Raw genomic sequence first — 6,210 nt, 5'->3', positions numbered from 1 at the left:
CACATCCAAGAAATCCAACACCCTCTTCTGCCTTTCTGGTTCACCAGTATACATGTGACATACACAGGCGTTTATGCACATGCACACAAACACACATACTCGTTAATGCCGATATAAATTAAGTTTTAATGATTTCCATGTTTTTTTTTTAACCTAGTGTCTTAATATTGGCACAGGTCAAAAGAAACAAAAAATACTGTAATATATATGAAATGAGATTCTCAAGTGATGTAATTAGCAGATAATTGCTAAAAGAAAGAATAGAAGAATAAACCAATGTGAAAAGTTACAGTGGCAAGGGTTTCAACATTTCTATGAAAGAACCCCTTTGAAAGGGGCAAAGCATGGAGCTTACTTATGTTTGTATTATAACTTATTTTTAGCTTGGGTATATTAGATTTCAGTAATAAATGAGTCTTTCATAGTAGATGAAGTAGATACAGACACAAGGAAAGAAATTATAGATGTAATAGTTACTTCTGAGAACTGAATTCTGTAGAAGTCACAGTCTTTCTAGGATTTCCACCTGCACTGTAAGTCACAGTGGCTGGACAGAAAAGACAGATTTGATACTTGTTTATCTAATATTAATTCGCACATTGTTGGAGTAGGGACTGTGAATATTCTGTAGCCAAGCAAATGCTTAGGAATCAGGCAATCCACACATAAAATGTCTTCCTCTCCTTCCTTCAGCAAGTGCTTGATGCATCCTGTGACTCTGATACGAAATCATCACTGGATAATTCAGAAGTAATATGTTCAGAGACAAAGTTAAAAAAAAGGACTGATCAGAATCACAAGCCAGTTATGGGTAAAGGTGGAATAAATCTGACTCAAATTAATTCTCAAGTACAAGTGCCTTTCTTTGTGAATGATTTTGCTCTCAAGTTATAATACCTGGGAACGAATTTAATTATGAACTGATTAATTGTACTGGAGTGGAGGTGGGCTGTTTTATGAAGAGGCATGCCATCTGACTGTTATAATCCATATAGGAAAGAACAGCAGGCTTTTGAAGTATGCCTAATCACACACAAAAGAAAGTACAAAGTATCCAGGCCATAGGATGACAGGAAAAAAGACACACCCACAGGAATCTGTTGTCCTGGGAAACTGAACAAAGTGGTAAAGGCAGTCCTTGGTGGGTGGATCAGAGAACCCACACGAGTCAGGGCAGACGCTAAGAGTAGCGCAGGCTGGCTCTTGACAACAAAGATGTTCTTAGGAAGAGTAATCCAGTTTGGGATTTTCATTATGCTGGGTCATTTTTTTTTTAAAATAGGATTTGTCTATGTGCTGCTTCAAATTGTTGAAGTAATTTACAATTTTAGCCTTCCTTCTTTTATTCCTTCCTTCTTTTCTTCTTTTCTTCTTTTCTTCCTTCCTTCCTTCCTTTCTTTCTTTCTTTCTTTCTTTCTTTCTTCTTTCCTTCCTTCCTTCCTTCCTTCCTTCCTTCCTTCCTTCCTTCCTTCCTTCCTTCCTTCTTTCCTTCCTTCTTCCCTTCCTTCCTTTCACCCAAGACACCAATTTTTTATTATTAAATGTATATTAGAAATATAATTAAGAATGAAAAATATGATTTTTGTAGATAGTGAACTTACTACTACTACTACTACTACTACTACTACTACTACTACTACTTAGTAATAAATGATATGAATATCCAACCACAGGACACATTTTACATGCACAGCTCACAACAAATCATTCTGAAGATGGATGCTTAAATACATGCGAGATGTACATATAGAAAGAAAGAGCATCACCCGTATCTGGATCGTAGATCGAGAGTCTTCTCTAATGCTCCTTCTCTTTATAAAATCTTTCCCCAAACTAGTATTAGCAGTTTATGGCCTACTGGAGAAGCAAACCAAAATATCTATGAGCATTTAGAAGAAATGGACTTTTACCAGGACTTGTTTACATCTCTGCAAGATAAACTGAATGTCAATAAAGTCATCCTAGCAATCCAGGAGCTTGCTCAGCACTCGGGATATTTGAGAGAAAGGTGAGATTTCCTACAGGATCTTCATAGATTGAAGCAATGTGTTTCTTACTATTTATTCCTTAGTGATAACATACCCCCAAACAGGCTAACATGGGAATGATGAACAGTATATAATCCCACGTAAGTCAAAGCACTTAGTCTGAAAGCACTATGGGCTCTTGGGAAAGCCACAACCATTTTCTTCAACTTTGTTTCCTCTTCTGTTGCTTGCTATTCATATTATGATTTAAGCTCTCCGAGGTTTGGCTCTCCTCTTTTCATTGCCCATGTCTTTCCATGTTTTGAACCTAGACTATCCTGATGACTGGCTGTAGCATATGGAAAGTATTGAAAGATATATATGTTGATTCTGAGATCGAGAATCATGAGGCATTTGGATTTCCATTACCATCCTAGTAGAGCACCAGCAGGTAAGAAATTTGTGTGATGAATGAGTGGTGGAGAATCTCCATTCACAAGAACTGGCCTTGAATATCAACATGCAGTCATCTAGAACATCTCTGGGCTCTCTCGTAAATGAGTGCAAAGTAAATACAAGAGAATCTAGAGGCATTTCCACAGACATACATGTACTCTTGATATATAGCAGGATGCCCTTTGGAGTTTTTAAGTTTTGGGATTGCCTTATAGCAATATTTAACTAAAATTCCATTAAAAGTATATCATTTTCTGAGAAAACACTGATGGATGTGGTTAAAATTAAATATCACATTATCATTAATCTTACTATTTATCACAATAAAATTATTACATATAAAATTATAAAAACAATTAAAATATCATGTCATAAATATTTTAGGTCATGTGGAGTGACATAAACCATTTATGGACGTGATCCAGTTGAAATCCATGTATATATTTTCTTTTTCTTATTTCTTCTTATCAATTTTATTCATAGTTTTAATGTGAATATTGCTTAACATAAATTAAAAAAATGTGAAGTTCTCAAACCTTACAATTCATTTCTTTTAGCATTGGAAAATAATTCAGAATCTCTTTGGTTTAAGGAGAATTGAGGTGGCATTACTCATTTGCTGATGTTTATAACACAGACCAAGAAAGGCAATTGAATGCTTGTTTCAAAGGGAATATTTGGTCCCACTTGTCCTGACACCATCCCTTGTTCTCTCGTTGAAGAAGGCTCTTGAAAGTCATCTGCAGAGCCAAACATAGAGTGCTCTTATCTAAAAGGAACTGCTTGTCTCCATCTATGACTCAGATTATTTCTTTGCATATTAAATTACAAGAGACAGTTCCAGCTGGATCCATCAATGTATTTATAACTCAGCCACACAATTTTCCTCCAGGCAGACAACTTGGCAAACAGGCTCCCAGCTTGGCTTCAACTTTCAAAAATGGGAACAGAAAAGTAATCATGGCAGTTATTATATCAAAGTTTTTCTTTTAAATATGAATATAATGGAAAAATTTGAAACTCTGCACATTATTTCCATCATTGGAGAGCAAAAGAAGGAGTGTGATATTGCCTGATCTAGTTTCTTGAGTAGCCCTTAACTACTACTCAGTGAACTATAACTAATAAGGTTATATTAAGCCAGTGATAATGTCCCATCAACTCTGGGAGACAAAGAATCCCCATTATCATTTAATGTCCTGCCATTGTGTCTTGTACAAAATTTAGATCACTAGGCTAGGTGTGATAGATACAATCTCTCCTTAATCACTGAAGATCATCAAAATTTGATGTGGTATAGTGTACAGGCTGGACACCTTTAATTTATATATAGATTTGCCTTTTAGCATAATTATATCAGTAGTTGGGTAAGACATAGTTGAATTAAAGTTCTCTGATCCAGAAGAATTGGTTTTAAATACACATCAGATCTTTCTATTTTACTTAGAATATGACAAACATTTCAAAGCATACTAATGTAAAGCACTTTGTTTAATGACACAACTGAGTTTGTAAGGGTAGAATTTCAACTCTACCTGTAGTATTAACACGGTAATGAAATTAGGATAATCTCTATATTGTGTGATCATTGAAGCTTAGATGCCTCTCTTTTAGTAGCACCAAGAAATTGTCTTAAGCCTTGAATACTTTCTATAAGGGAATTTTTCAATTCCCAGTAATTAGTTGCAATTCCTGAGTTGAGGTCATTTGGCTGTTATTAAAATAATTGCTGTAGCTAATTTCGGAGAATACACTGAGATATTTAAGTTGTCTCAACAGCTACAGCTAAAAGTATGGTAACATATCTACATTCATTTCTAAAATGTTACTTATGTTCTGATTTTCATGGTTCTCATAACTGAGCCTATTATTGTTATTAAGAGAAGAAGCAAGGTGGACTAGTTAGTCTTTTTATTGCTGTGGCAGATACCCAAGAAAGGATGCAAGGAAGTAAATTTTATTTTCTCCAGTGTTGGCTGGCTTTATGTTTCTTCGTTTCTGGATTAGTGTTGAGGTAGAACATTGTTGGTCACCTCATTATTGGCAAGAGGCTGCAGCAAAAGTTGGAAGAGGCAAAGGATGAGATATGTTTATACTGCTATGGTATTTCTCCTAAGAATAACTTCCTCAAATCCAGCCACAGCATCAAACAATGTCAACCATCAAGAGTGAAGTCACTTCTCATATCACATTCTCCAGCATCCAATATATTTTCAGTGATGGCATCCCCCATCTAAGGGTAATCCTTCAATGTATGAACACATCTTGCAATATATCTTACATTCCAAATAAAAGAGAAAGGTAGGTGTAAGTTTGAAAATGCTACCAGAAGTCTGAAACCACTTCAACTAGATAGACATCGTTTCAGGAAATTGTACATCTTCTAGTGGGTTATATGAAAATAAATACTATAAAATGTACATTTTGCAAGAGACTTGTCTGAGCAATTTTCTTCTATCATTTGAATTGTACTTTTCTGTGTCTAAGCCAATTCCCTGTTGTTCTGCTTTTTGGGTCTAGAGAATGTCTCTGTTTAATGTCAATATTATGTATTTTTAAAGTATATGTTATGACTTAAATATATACAACACTTACCTTCCCAGATAGCTTATAAGCATCTTGAAATCCTAGTCTGTTAACTCATCCATCCTTAATATTTGAGAGCCAAGAATGGGGAACAGAAAGGAAGCTCATTAAATGTTAGTGGAATGAATAAGCAGGAACATGCTAATTTGTTAATTCTGTCAGCAGCTGGGATCACAGACTATTATTTTAGCTAGCTAATGGCTTGACTTTTAAATAAATATTTAATTAGATTTGTAATTTATAATGTGGATTTAATTTTTCTATCAAATAGAAAACAATTTCCAATACCACATTATCCCATAGGAAAACATTACATTTTCTCAGATAAGTAGGAAAAGTGAATGCTAATAGCAGGTTCAATGTTGATAACATCGTTGCTCTCTGTCTCTGTCTGTATGTCTGTCTGTCTTTGTCTCAGAGATCTGGGGGGGGGCTATTAGTGTATGTATGTGTGTGTGTGTGTGTGTGTGTGTGTGTGTGTGTGTGTGTGTTCATTTGTAAGTTCATTGGGCCAACTCTGGTAATTCATTTCTGTATGTTTTCTATGGATATATGCTGGTAAGTGCTTCTACGCCCCTCTAAAAATGTCATATGTACCAAACCACCTTTAGAGATTAGCAAACTGATCTGAGGAGCCAGACATCGAGAGACAGGGAAAATCCCCTTTAAGAGCATCTCATTGAAAGTGAACTGAGTTTCTTCACCTTGCCCTTTTGTCATTACCTCCCACTGTCTCTGGAATGAAGTCGTTTTCACTCCGCTCTGGTATAGCCATATTATATACAGCCATCAGCAAATGTAGCCCAAGCTCTTGCTGAGGACAAGTGTTACTGAATAAAAATGATCTTGGAAAAATAGTTAAGAATTTAGATGTGTCCTATTTCTGCTACAGTGTTGGCAATGCATGTGATATTTGTTTTTATTCATTAAAATTACTGTTAGTTTATGTAAGCGTACACAAGAAATGCAAATGTGGTTTTTAAAAGATAGTATATATTCAGTTACATATCACAGAAAGTTGTAGATCTTTCCCATACTAATAAATATAATAAAGGCCACAGCATCATGTCTGTGTTGAAATTCTTGAATGAATTTGTCATTTATAAATGTGTATATGAAAAAATATATAGATTGGTGATACAGTCCAGTAAATGTCAGTATTAAAAAGAATCAAAGGGAATTTTCACATATGAAACTTGAT

This window comes from Mus pahari, chromosome 20 (assembly GCF_900095145.1).
Source record: "Mus pahari chromosome 20, PAHARI_EIJ_v1.1, whole genome shotgun sequence".
NCBI lineage: Eukaryota > Metazoa > Chordata > Mammalia > Rodentia > Muridae > Mus > Mus pahari.
Note: the sequence above shows the minus strand (reverse complement) of the source record.